Here is a 14,913-nt window from a genome sequence, read left to right on the forward strand (position 1 = left end):
TTGCTACCAATATTCCCTTTACCCAAGGACGATAAGGGAATGGAATATGTTATTCCATGTAACATGTGTGTTGGGTGCCCAACACACCCAACACATGTGCTGCTCCCGATGTTCAGTCATTTAAAAAGGGGATTGAGCAACTAGATCTCCTCAACTTGGTCAAAAAGGCCCTACTACAAAATGTAATCACTACTCTACTCACTCCGACCTGCACGAGACAACCACTTATGAGGTGTTTGCGCAGTAATCAACCAGAAACGGAAAGAGGTTTGGGGGGGGGGGAATACAGGTGGAAAGGAACAAAAGGGGGCAGGATGGTGGGAGACGCAGCTCTACAGGACTGGTTAGGCTGCATTTAGACTATCGTGTGCAGTTCTGGTCAATCCATTACAGGAAAAATGTGCAGGCTTTGGAGAGGCTGCAGAGGAGGTTTGCCAGAATGCTGCCTGGATTAGAGGGTTTCAGCTATGGGGAGAGGTTGGATAGACTTGGATTGTTGCCTCTGGAATGCCGAAGGTTGAGGGCAGTGTTGCTGTGCTAATTGTTTAAGCGCCGGAGCTATCATTGGTGCCGGGACAATAGACAATAGGTGCAGGAGTAGGCCATTCGGCCCTTCGAGCCAGCACCGCCATTCAATGTGATCATGGCTGATCATTCTCAATCAGTACCCCGTTCCTGCCTTCTCCCCATACCCGCTGACTCCGCTATCCTTAAGAGCTCTATCCAGCTCTCTCTTGAATGCATTCAGAGAATTGGCCTCCACTGCCTTCTGAGGCAGAGAATTCCACAGATTCACAACTCTCTGACTGAAAAAGTTTTTCCTCATCTCCGTTCTAAATGGCCTACCCCTTATTCTTAAACTGTGGCCCCTGGTTCTGGACTCCCCCAACATTGGGAACATGTTTCCTGCCTCTAACGTGTCCAACCCCTTAATAATCTTATATGTTTCGATAAGATCCCCTCTCATCCTTCTAAATTCCAGTGGAGCGGCCACTGTTAAATTCCCCACTGTTTATTTTGGCTTTTTTTTACAGAGGTGCCAGGGCGGCGCTCCGGTGAACTCCGGCAGCACTGCCCCCCGTGGGTTGAGGTGATACTTGTTAGAAGTATTTAAAATTATGAGAGGCTTAAATAAGGTAGAGTCGGAACCTTTTTTCCAGGGTGGAAATGTCCAACATTAGAGGGCATAACTATAAGGTGAGAGGGGGAAAGTTTAATGGAGAAGTGCGGGCAAGTTTTTTTTACACGCAGAGTGGTGGGGGCCTGGAATGCATTGCCAGGGGTGGTGGTGGAGGCACATATGACAGTGGCATTTAAGAGGATTTTAGATAGGCCCGCGGAAGGGTATGGATCATGTGCAGGCAGAGTGTCAGGGGTCATGGGGCGAAGTCAGGGGAGCGGGGTTGAGAGGGAAAGGTAGATCAGCCATGATTGAATGATGGAGTAGACTGGATGGGCCAAACGGCCTTATTCTGCTCCTAGAATGTATGAAGACGAGATCAGTTTAACTAGAGCATCATTAACTAGAGCTCTTAATGATGGCGGAGTCAAGGGATATGGGGAGAAGGCAGGAACGGGGTACTGATTGTGGATGATCAGCCATGATCACTGTGAATGGCGGTGCTGGCTCGAAGGGCCGCGTGGCCTCCTCCCAGTAGACAATATTGTCTATGTTTAGCACAAACATTGTGGGCCAAAGGGTCTGTTCTTGTGCTGTACTGTTCTATGTTCTAAATAGTTGGGGGAACAGGAAAGAGAGGGAATAGAGAGAGGGCACAGGAGGGAGACGGGGAGAGAGAGAGGGAAGAGGGGATGGATGGGGAAGAGAAGGGGGAGGGAGAGGGGGCAGGAGGGGGAGAGAGAGGGGTTGGAATTTGGGGGAGGAAGAGGTTTGCCTAAAATTGGAGCCTTCAATATTCATATGGTTGGATTGTAAATTACCCATTAAACTTCCCCCATTTGTCTCCATTGGAATGATTGCAAGTGGCCGCCTCTCCTGTCGCAAGGAAATATAACTAGTGCTGGACATTAAACTTATCGGGCATCAAACACTTTGCAAGCGCTCCACCTGAGAAGGTGTTGCAAGCGCTCCACCTGAGAAGGTGTTGCAAGCGCTCCACCTGAGAAGGTGTTGCAAGCAATGTTTGTCCCCGGGAGCTGCTGTCAGTCAAGGGCGGGGCGGCGCTGGGGCTGGTGCATCGACTAGAGAGGCTGCATGCAGCGAGGAAGGTCCACCAAGCCAACGCCCACCACAGCCCTTCACCTTGTGGAGGAGGCTTCACCTGCACACCATCCCAGGCAGAACAACCTCGGATCCTACAAAAGCTTCCCCCGACCCGGCAGGTCAGTGTAAAGTAATGCACTCACATTTTGACTGCAGCATTTGCTACATGTGCAAGGTAGACACAAAATGCTGGAGGAACTCAAGCGGGTCAGGCAGGCAAGCACTCTCTGGAGAGAAGCAATGGGCGGCGTTTTCGGGTCGAGACCCGTCCTCAGACTGAGAGTCAGAAAAGAGAGGGAGACTGGAGGTGTGGAAGGGCAAGGTGTGAAAACGACAGATCAAAGCAGACGCTGGTAAGGAAATGCAGGGTGGTTCATTGTTAATGAAGGTGACAAGGTGACTAATTTGCAATCAGTCAAATTAATATCGACACAAAGTGCTGGAGTAACTCAGCGGGTCAGGCAGCATCTCTGGAGAGAAGGATCAAGGAAATGATCTTCCCCGCTTCATAGAAACATAGAAACATAGAAAATAGGTGCAGGAGTAGGCCATTCGGCCCTTCGAGCCTGCACCGCCATTCAATATGATCATGGCTGATCATTCAGCTCAGTAGCCTGTACCTGCCTTCTCTCCATACCCCCTGATCCCTTTAGCAAAAAGGGCCACATCTAACTCCCTCTTAAATATAGCCAATGAACTGGCCTCAACTACCTTCTGTGGCAGAGAATTCCACAGACTCACCACTCTCTGTGTGAAGAAATGTTTTCTCATCTCGGTCCTAAAAGACTTCCCCCTTATCATTAAGCTGTGACCCCTGGTTCTGGACTCCCCCAACATCGGGAACAATCTTCCCGCATCTAGCCTCTCCAACCCCTTAAGAATTTTATATGTTTCTATAAGATCCCCCCTCAGTCTTCTAAATTCCAGCAAGTACAAGCCCAGTCTATCCAGTCTTTCCTCATATGTAAGTCCCGCCATCCCAGGGATCAATCTGGTGAACCTTCTCTGTACTCCCTCTAAGGCAAGAACGTCTTTCCTCAGGTTAGGAGACCAAAACTGCACACAATACTCCAGGTGCGGTCTCACCAAGGCCCTGTACAACTGCAGCAGAACCTCCCTGCTCCTAAACTCAAATCCTCTTGCTATGAATTCCAACATACCATTCGCTTTCTTCACTGCCTGCTGCACCTGCATGCTTGCTTTCAATGACTGGTGCACCATGATACCCAGGTCACTTTGCATCTCCCCTTCTCCCAATCGGTCACCATTCAGGTAATACTCTGCTTTCCTGGTCTTGCCGCCAAAGTGGATAACCTCACATTTATCCACATTATATTGCATCTGCCATGCATTTGCCCACTCGCCTAATCTATCCAAGTCACTCTGCAGCCTCCTAGCATCCTCCTCGCAGCTAACACTGCCACCCAGCTTCGTGTCATCCGCAAACTTAGAGATGTTGCATTCAATTCCCTCGTCCAAATCATTAATATACACTGTAAATAACTGGGGTCCCAGCACTGAGCCTTGCGGTACCCCACTAGTCACTGCCTGCCATTCCGAAAAGGACCCGTTTATTCCTACTCTTTGCTTCCTGTCCGCCAACCAATTTTCTATCCACCTCAACACTGAACCCTCAATACCGTGTGCTTTAAGTTTGTACATCAATCTCCTATGTGGGACCTTGTCGAAGGCCTTCTGAAAGTCCAGATATAATACATCGACTGGTTCTCCCTTATCCACTCTACTAGTTACATCCTCGAAAAATTCTATAAGATTCGTCAGACATGATTTGCCTTTGGATATGGGGAAACATGGTACTGATTGCAGATGATCAGCCATGATCATATTGATTGGCGGTGCTGCCTCAAAAGGCCGAATGGCCTACTCCTGCACCTATTTTTCTATGTTTCGGTGTAAACCAGCCTTTGCAGTTCCTTCCTACACATTTGCTAAATGCAGTTGCCCAATGTCATTTGTTTTGCTTCTCAGAAATTGCTTAACGGTTCCTTCCAAAGTTAGTAATGTATGTGGGGGGGGGGGGGGGGGGGGGGGGGTGGGTGGAGAGACTCAGTCTCGGAACATAATTTCAGTGGCTGGATTCAGGTTCCCTGGTGGAGTTATCTTGAAAGATGTGGGTGGTGCTCTGAAGAAGGGTCTCGAGCTGAAACGTCACCCATTCCTTCTCTCCTGAGATGCTGCCTGTCCCGCCGAGTTACTCCAGAATTTTGTCTATCAGTGATGCTCTGTAAAATACTTGCGGAACCTCTCACGTGGTCATCAGCTGAGTCCATTGGTGTTGACGACGTTGACCTCTTGATCTTTACCTGAGGCTGTAAACATGGATCAGGAAGCGCTCAGTGTGAATCAACAAAGGTAGGACTGGTCTCTGCATTATTAATAGTGGGCTGTGTTTGGCATTTAAAATGTGGCGTCTCTCGTTCCTCCCTTAATTAAGTAAGGAGTCACCTAACGATTGAAACGCTGTGGGCTGGCTGGTTCTTGTAGATGGAATGAATGCACAGGTTGAGGACACAGTGGGAACATGCTCGATATGCCAGGCGACTAGGAAAGCACAAGCAAGCGAGCCGCTACAACCACACCTCATCCCCAGCAGACCTTGGTCTAAGGTTGGCGCAGACATCTTCCATCTGGATGGAGTTGACCATTTGCTTGTAGTGGACGATTACTCCAAGCACCCAGAAGTAGCACAGTTGACAGACATGACGTTACATTCGGTGATGCATGAGATGACGGGCATGTTTGCCCGGAATGGCATTCCTGACTTGGTGATGACAGACAACGCGAGACAATTCGACTGTGCTGAGTTTCGAAGGTTCCAGGAGGACTGGGGATTTGCCCATGTCACCTCAAGTCCCACATATCCACAGAGCAACGGGCAGGTAGAGCGCTGTGTACAAACTATAAAAGGTCTCATGAGAAAAGCAAAACGCAGCGGCCGTGACCCGATGTATGCAAATGGTATGTTAGCATTCATAGCAAGAGGATTTGAGTGTAGGAGCAGGGAGGTTCTGCTGCAGTTGTACAGGGCCTTGGTGAGACCGCACCTGGAGTATTGTGTACAGTTTTGGTCTCCTAATCTGAGGAAAGACATTCTAGCCTTAGAGGGAGTACAGAGAAGGTTCACCAGATTGATCCCTGGGATGGCAGGACTTTCATATGAAGAAAGACGGGATAGACTAGGCTTATACTCGCTGGAATTTAGAAGACTGAGGGGGGATCTTATTGAAACATATAAAATTCTTAAGGGGTTGGAGAGGCTAGATGCGGGAAGATTGTTCCTGATGTTGGGGAAGTCCAGAACCAGGGGTCACAGCTTAAGGATAAGGGGGAAGTCTTTTAGGACCGAGATGAGAAAACATTTCTTCACACCGAGAGTGGTGAGTCTGTGGAATTCTCTGCCACAGAAGGTAGTTGAGGTCAGTTCATTGGCTATATTTAAGAGGGAGTTAGATGTGGCCGTTGTGGCTAAAGGGATCAGGGGGTACGGAGAGAAGGCAGGTACAGGATACTGAGTTGGATGATCAGCCATGATCATATTGAATGGCGGTGCAGGCTCGAAGGGCCGAATGGCCTACTCCTGCACCTATTTTCTATGTTTCTATGTTTCTATCCTCGAATACCGCAACAGGGTCTTACAGAGGACACAACATACCTGGTGATGATGAAGAGATCAAATGTTTAGGCAGGTGCGTGGCTTGCTGGCCAGTGTCAAGTTTCTCTGGCATCGCTGGAATGTATTCCAGCACACTCTCGACAAGTGCATTGTAGGCGACGTGCAGGCAGATGGCATCAGTTTAAGTTGTCATCGTGATCAGTGTAGACGTGGTGTAGTGTTTCGGCGGGAACTGCAGATGCTGGTTTAAACCGAAGATCGACGCAAAAAGCTGGAGTAACTCAGCGGTTACAGGCAGCGTCTCTGGAGAGAAGGAGTGGGTGACGTTTCGAGTCGACACCCTTCTTCAGACTGCTCAGGGATAAGGGGAGCGAGAGATATAGACGACGATGTAGGGAGATAAAGAACAGTGAATGAAAGATGTGCGAAACAAGTAACGATGATGAAGGAAACAGGGCATTGTTAGCCGTTCATAGGGTGAAAACGAGAAGCTGGTGTGACTTGGGTGGGGGAGGGAGAGGGAATGCTAATTGAAGTGAGAGAAATCAATATTCATACCACTGGGCTGTAAGCTGCCTAAGCAAAATATGAGATGCTGTTTCTCCAATTTGCATTTAGCCTCGCTCTGACAATGGAGGAGACTCTGCTGTATTCTATTTTTTAACGAAAAGCTTCGCTGTGTCAGAAGATGCATCAATTAGTTGTTAATAATTAAAGCAGTTAATGGGATTAATTTTAGTTCTTAACTCAGCGCCGTGATTTCAATGTGAATCACTTACTAATAAATGTGTAGAGTTGTTCTCTGTCCGAATGGTGACATTTTGGGTTGGGACCCTTCTTCAGACCGGCCTTAAAACACTCAATCTGAAGAAGGGTCCTGACCTGAAACGTCACCTGCCCATGCTCTCCAGGGATGCTGTCTGACCCGCTGAGTTACTGCAGCACTTTGTGTCTTTTTTTGTAAACCAGCATCAATAGTTCCTTCTTTCTCTACTCAGATTCCACTCGATGGTCACTCTTTGACACACTGGGTACAACACTCCTGTGAGGCTGAACCTACTTTGTTATGATGCTAATGTGATGTGTGAATGTGCCCCATGTGTTAACAAGTGCTCTGCACAATGCAGCCAGTTCTATTTGTTGCCTGATCAATAGTCAATAGTCAATTTATGTGCAGTGAAATGAAAGATTACCCACAGACCAACAATAAGACCAATAAAAATAAGCAAAAAAAATAAGCAATAACACACACAATCATAAACCGACACCAAACAAAAAGAAACATCCATCACAGTGAGTCTCCTCCAGTCACCTCCTCACTGTGATGGAAGGCCAGAATGTCTTTGTTCTCCCCCTGCCGTCTCCTCCCGCGGTCAGGCTGTTGAACTTGCCACGTCGGGGCGGTCGTGGCTCCCGACATTGAAGCCCCCGCCGGGCGGAGAAAATCCCGCGGCTTATTCCAGGCCGTGCCGGACGGTGAAAGGTCCGCGGCGGGCCGACCCAAGCCCCGCGATCCGGGGCGGGCGAAGACGCTGCCGCTGCCGGAGCTCCCGATGTCGGCCCCCACCCAGGGGCCTGCGAGCTTCCGACGTCCACACGGCCCGCAGCCGAAGAAGCTTCCGGAGACGAGTCGCAGCCGCTCCCGCAGCGCCACCACAGCCTCCAAAGGCAGCCAACTCCGCAGATGGTGAGTCCGGTCCGCGGGCTCTGCGAACCACAACCCAGGTGGTCCCAGGTGGAGGCCGCCAGCTCCAGGTGTTTGGCCGATGGTAGGCCGCAGCGGGAACGGAGACACCACCCAGAAACAAAGGTCGCGTCTCCGTTCAGAAGAGACAATTTTACAGTTTTACAGTCGTCCCCCCCCCCACATTACACACAATCACAAACACTACATCACATCTAAACACTACAATTAAGACAAAAAAACAACAAAAAACACAAAAGACAAACGGACTGCAGGCAAGCCGCAGCTGCTAGGGCTTACTGATCTCTAATACACTGACAGAATTGGTGCATCAGATCGATTTAACTTTTCTTTCAAACCTTTTCACATTATTCAGGCCACTCCCCTCGGAAAGACCACCAAGTGTTTTTTTTCCTCCTTCACCTGTAGATGCCTCTCTCAGGACAAAGGTCATTCAAGTTTCTCAGTGCTCCTCAACCTTGCACTGAAATGCCAGCCTCGATAATTTAGAGCACTGTGTTCAGCTTTGGGCACCATGTTATCGGAACGATGTTGTCAAGCTGGAAAGGGTGCAGAGGGGATTTCGAGGACGTTGCCAGGGCACGAAGGCCTGAGCTACGGTAGGGAGAGGTTGAATGAGCTGGGATTCTATTCCTTGGAGCGCAAGAGGATGAGGGGTGATCTTGAATGCATTCAAGAGAGAGCTGGATAGAGCTCTTAAGGATAGCGGAGTCAGGGGGTATGGGGAGAAGGAAGGAACGGGGTCCTGATTGAGAATGATCAGCCATGATCACATTGAATGGTGGTGCTGGCTCGAAGGGCCGAATGGCCTCCTCCTGCACCTATTGTCTATTGTCTATTATGGAGATGTATAAAATGATGAGAGGAATAGATCGGGTAGATGCACAGAGTCTTTTGCCCAGAGTAGGGGAATCGAGAATCAGAGTACATAGGTTTAAGGTGAGGGGGGGGATGATTTAATAAGAATCTGAGGGGGTAACTTTTTCACGCAAAGGATGGTAGGTGTGTGGAACAAGCTGCCAGAGGAGGTAGTTGAGGCAGGTACTATCGCAACGTTTAAGAAACATTTGACAGGTATATGAATTGGATAGATTTAGAGGGCCAAACGCAGATAGGTGGGACTAGTGTAGATGGTAATGTTGGCCGGTGTGGGCAAGTTGGGCCGAAGGGCTTGTTTAGATGCTGTAAGACCCTATGATAATGCCCCCAGGTGCAGTTCAGACATGATGTTCTTGCAACTGTGACTGAGTTTTTTCAGCATTTTCTGATTTTATTTCCCATGTTTTTGTTCCCCTTTTTAAAGATGTGATGTTCTCACATTCAAGTGAAATATTTTGAAATTAGTATAATCTTCTTACCTAACTTACAGATCTTGGGAAACACATTGTCCGGGTGAGGAATGAGTTGGATTCTTTTATCTTCACGCACAAAGCAATATGTTAACATTTTTCAATTGTGAGGCTAAAGGTGAATGTCCCATTGTGAGATCTCATTTATAATTAATCCTCGGTTTGGTTTGACAATCTCATCATGCATCTTGCATGCTTTACAAAGTTCAGATTTTGTTCTGCTCCAGAAATAGACCCCTTTCCTGATAAGAAGGCCAACTGTGAAAATGGTAATTGGAATTTTTTTTTTGTTGTGTTCGAGAAAACGACCATGTCTTGCAAATGCTGATGAAGTCTCGACACACTCTGATTCATAAAGGGGCACGAAGTGACGGAGTAACACGGCAGTTGAAAGACTGGAGCGACTAGGCTTATATACACCGGAATTTAGAAGGATGAGAGGAGATCTTATCGAAACGTATAAGATTATTAAGGGGTTGGACACGTTAGAGGCAGGAAACATGTTCCCAATGTTGGGGGAGTCCAGAACAAGGGGCCACAGTTTAAGAATAAGGGGTAGGCCATTTAGAACTGAGATGAGGAAAAACTTTTTCAGTCAGAGAGTTGTGAATCAGTGGAATTCTCTGCCTCAGAAGGCAGTGGAGGCCAATTCTCTGAATGCATTCAAGAGAGAGCTGGATAGAGCTCTAAAGGATAGCAGAGTCAGGGGGTATGGGGAGAAGGCAGGAACGGGGTACTGATTGAGAATGATCAGCCATGATCACATTGAATGGCGGTGCTGGCTCGAAGGGCCGAATGGCCTCCTCCTGCACCTATTGTGTATTTCTATTGTCTCTGGAGAACTTGGAGAACTGGGGACTCTGATTCACGTTCATTACCGTGAAAGTTAGTTTAGTTTAGAGATACAACGTGAAAACAGGCCCCTACGGCCCACCGGGTCCGTGCCGACCAGCCATCCCCACCCACTAGGGACAATTTAAAAAAAAACATTTACCAAGCTAATTAACCTACAAACCTGTGCGTCTTTGGAGTGTGGGAGGAAACCGAAGATCTCCGAGAAAACCCAAGGGGAGAACGTACAAACTCCGTACAGACAGCATCCGTAGTCGGGATCGAACCCGGGTCTCCGGCGCTGCATTTTGCTGCAAGGCAGCAACTCTACCGCTGCGCAACGAGAATGAAGTAGACTTTATTGGAACATAAGAACATAAACAGATTTTTAAAAAGGCCCACTAGAACTTTGTACAATTGGAGCAATGTAGGGAAATGGAATTACAATAAAGGCCACCATATTGTTTAAGAAGGGTTCTGACCCGAAACGTCACATTGATTGTAGTCTTTTCTTGACTGGATAGCACACAAATGAAAGCTTTTCACTGTACCACAGTCCACGTGACAATAATTAACTAAACTATACACCTATCCACGTTCTCCAGAGATGCTGCCTGACCTGCAGAGTTACTCCAGCATTTTGTGATACTTAAGCACTTTGTGTCTTTATGTAAACCAGCATCTGCAGTTCCTTTTTTCTCCATATTATTTTCCTTTCTAATTGTTTATTCTGCCTGCACATTAACTTAATGATTCACGGAAAGGACATCAGAGCATCAACACATTTCTATCTTTTACCGCTGGGAAAATATTCGTCGTTTTATTTGCTTCCACTAAATTTACATATTTTATTCCAATCTGCGGCCTAATTTTCTATCATCAGCAAACTTGGATGGTGGGGTTAAGTATAACATTTCCAAATCAATGGGTTTGATCTTGGACAGCTGGACTCTAACACTGATCCTAGCAACAATCAGCTAGTCACACCCTCCCAACCCACAAAAAGAGTAGATAGACACAAAATGCTGGAGTAACTCAGCGGGACTGGCAGCATCTCTGGAGGGAAGGAATGGGTGACGTTTCAGGTCGAGACCCTTCTTCAGCAAAATAATATTTTATTCATTGCTTTCTGTGTGCTTGTCAGTGATAAGTTCATAACTTCATAAGTTCCAGGAGCAGAGTTAGGCAAATCTGCATGACTCTTACCTCGAAACCTTGCATTATAATTTTGTTTCATATCCTCTGATGTGGCATGTTTTTGAAGACAAGTTGGCTGTCCAAAAACATCGCCTCAACTGCTTTGCAACTGCCAAGTTTGCAGATGACACAACGGTGATCGGGCTGATCACCAACGGGGATGAAACAAACTATAGAGCGGAGGTGCAGAACCTGGCGGACTGGTGCTCGGATAACAACCTGTCCCCAAATACCACCAAGACCAAGGAGCTGATCATCAACTTCCGTAGGTCACATAACGGGGAATATGCCCCGATCTCTATCAACGGGGACAGTGTGGAGAGAGTGTCCAGCTTCAAGTTTCTGGGCACTCACATTTCGGAGGACCTAACATGGTCCAATAACACTGCTGCGCTGGTCAAGAAGGCACAACAAAGACTGTTCTACTTAAGAACACTGAAAAAGTCTGGTCTACCCCAACAGCTGCTGACGACCTTCTACCGCTGCACCATAGAGAGCATCCTAACGCATGGCATCCCTGTGTGGTACCTCAGCTGCACGGAGGCAGAAAGGAAAGCTCTACAGCGGGTAGTCCATAGAGCTCAGAGGGCCATCGGAACACAGCTACCAGACTTGGAGGGCATCTACAACACACGATGCCTCAGAAAAGCCACCAGCATCCACAAAGACTCTTCACACCCCTGCAACAGTCTGTTCGAACTTCTTCCATCGGGCAGACGATACAAGGCCTTCTATGCCCACATCTCCAGACTCAGGAACAGCTTCATCCCCAGGGCCATAGCTGCTATGAACCGGTCCTGCTGAGCCGGATGGCCACAACGCATAGATCAACTTGCACTTTACCCTGTCCAAAACTGTTACAACTGTTTCGTTTCGTTGGGTTGCTGCTGTCTAAATTACCTAAATTATTGCATCGTATGGGAGGCGCATTCCCAATCTCGTTGTACCGCTGGGTACAATGACAATAAAGATATATTGTATTGTATTGTATTGTATTGTATTTTGCAAGCTACAACGTCCAAAAACAGAACCTTTCGTTCATCCATGTTAACATTTCTCAATCCTATTAATTTATTTTTTAAACGCCCTGCTACCATTTCCTTAATAGATTCCAACAAATTTCTTGTTGCTCACTGTAGCTCCCTGTTTTGTCTCTCCTGCTTTCCTTGAATAGGTGGATTAAATTTTGCCTCCTTGCCATCTGTTTGAAGAAATCGCGGATCGCGTTCTGACGTGATTGCTTCTTTGCAGTGTGGAAGAGATACCTGGTACATAATCATCCTCTGGAGTACGCTTTCAACTGGGGTTAGGCTGAATCATGTAGGGTTTTATGAGGTAAACATAGAAAATAGGTGCACGAGTAGGCCATTCGTCCCTTCGTGCTAGCACCGCCATTCAATACGATCACGGATGATCATCCAAAATCAGTGCCCCGTTCCTGCTTTCTCCCCATATCCCTTGATTCCTTTAGCCCTAAGAGCTAAATCTAACTCTCTCATGAGAACATCCAGTGAATTGACCTCCACTGCCTTCTGTGGCAGAGAATTCCACAGATTAATTGAGTAGGAAAATAATTGGTTTTGGAGGAGCGAACAGGGAATGGGACAGACGGGTTTGCTCTGCCAAGAGCTGCTGTAATTAATTCATCGGACGGAATTAATGCCGAATTAATGGGACGGAAAGTTCAAAAAGGGATAACAGAGAGAGGCAAGGTGAAATAGGAACCGGTGTGAGAGGCGAGGTGAATACCGAATTAAAAGCGTTATATATGAATGCGCAAAGTATAAGAAATAAAGTGGATGAGCTTGAGGCTCAGTTAGAGATTGGTAAGTATGATGTTGTGGGAATTACAGAGACATGGCTGCAAGAGGATCGGAGCTGGGAACTGAATATTCAGGGGTATACATCCTATCGAAAAGACAGACAGGTAGGCAGAGGGGAGGGGTTGCTCTGTTGGTAAGGAATGAAATTCAGTCCTTTGCAAGGGATGACATAGAGTCAGAAGATGTAGAGTCATTGTGGATAGAACTGAGAAATTGTAAGGGTAAAATGACCCTAATGGGAGTTATCAATAGGCCCCCAAACAGTAGCCTGAGATAGGGTGCAAGTTGCATCAGGAGTTAAAATTGGCATGTAACAAAGGTAATACTACGGTGGTTATTCACCGTATGGGAGATTTCACCGTATTCACCGTATGGGAGATTTCAATATGCAGATAGACTGGGAAAATCAGGTTGGTACTGGACCCCAAGAAACAGAGTTTGTAGAATGCCTCTTAGATGGATAGTTAGAGCAGCTTGTACTGGAGCCTACCAGGGAGAAGGCAATTCTGGATTTAGTGATGTGTAATGAACCAGATTTGATAAGGGAACTCAAGGTAAAGGAACCATTAGGAGGTAGTGACCATAATATGATAAGCTTTAATCTGCAATTTGAAAGGGAGAAGGTAAAATCAGAAGTGTCAGTATTGCAGTTGAACAAAGGGGACTATGGAAGCATGAGGGAGGAGCTGGCCAAAGTTGACTGGAAAGGGACCCTAGAGGGATGATGGTGGAACAGCAATGGCAGGTGTTTTTGGGAATAATCCAGAAGATGCAGGATCATTTCATTCCAAAGAGGAGGAAAGATTCTAAGGGGAGTAAGAGGCAATCGTGGCTGACAAGGGAAGTCAAGGACAGTATAAAACTAAAAGAGAAGACGTATAACATAGCAAAGATGAGCAGGAAGCCAAAGGATTGGGAAACTTTTAAAGATCAACAGAAGGTAACTAAAAAGGCAATACGGGGAGAAAAGATAAAGTATGAAGATAAGCTGGCCAAGAATATAAAGGAGGATAGTAAAAGCTTCTTTGGATATGCGAAAAGGAAAAGATTAGTTAAGATAAATGTCGGTCCCTTGAAGACAGAAACAGGTGAATTTATTATGGGGAACAAGGAAATGGCAGACAAGTTGAATAGTTACTTTGGTTCTGTCTTCACTAAGGAAGACACAAACAATCTCCCAGATGTACTAGGGGACTGAGGATCTAGGGTGACAGGGGAACTGAAGGAAATGCACATTAGTCAGGAAATGGTGTTGGGTAGACTGATGGGACTGAAGGCTGATAAATCCCCAGGGCCTGATGGTCTGCATCCCAGGGTACTTAAGGAGGTGGCTCTAGAAATCGTGGACGCATTGGTGATCATTTTCCAATGTTCTATAGATTCTGGATCAGTTCCTGTGGATTGGAGGGTAGCTAATCCCGCTTTTTAAGCAAGGAGGGAGAGAGAAAGCAGGGAATATCGACCAGTTAGCCTGGCATCAGTGGTGGGGAAGATGCTGGAGTCAATTATTAAAGATGTAATAGCGGCGCTTTTGGATAGCGGTAACAGGATCGGTCCAAGTCAGCATGGATTTACGAAGGGGAAATCATGCTTGACTAATCTTCTGGAATTTTTTGAGGATGTAACAAGTAAAATGGATAAGGGAGAGGCAGTGGATGTAATGTACCTGGACTTTCAGAAAGCCTTTGATAAGGTCCCACACAGGAGATTAGTGGGCAAAATTAGAGTACACTAGACCAAGTGGACCCGACGGGTCAAAACATCTCCTGCATTGGTGCAGCACTCCCCATCCCCTTCACCCCTCCCTCCCCTCCCCCTCTCCCCTCCCCCTCTCCCCATCCCCTTCACCCCTGTAGGAAGGACCTGCAGATGCTGGTTTACACCGAAGATAGACACAAAATGCCGGAGTGACTCAGTGGGACAGGCAGCGTCTCTGGACCACCTATTCTTTCTCTCCAGAGATGCTGCCTGACCCGCTGAGTTACTCCAGCATTTTGTGTCTATCTTTTAGTCAACTTGTACAGTTAATGTTTTCTACTCTGCAGAACAATCTAGAGATGTTAACTTCTGGGCAGGAAGCGTTTTAACGCATCTGATCATTGTTCTTTACACCTGTTATGTCACCACACAAGTTTGCTTGTTTAAAAAGA

The sequence above is a fragment of the Rhinoraja longicauda genome, chromosome 2, assembly GCF_053455715.1.
Source record: "Rhinoraja longicauda isolate Sanriku21f chromosome 2, sRhiLon1.1, whole genome shotgun sequence".
NCBI lineage: Eukaryota > Metazoa > Chordata > Chondrichthyes > Rajiformes > Arhynchobatidae > Rhinoraja > Rhinoraja longicauda.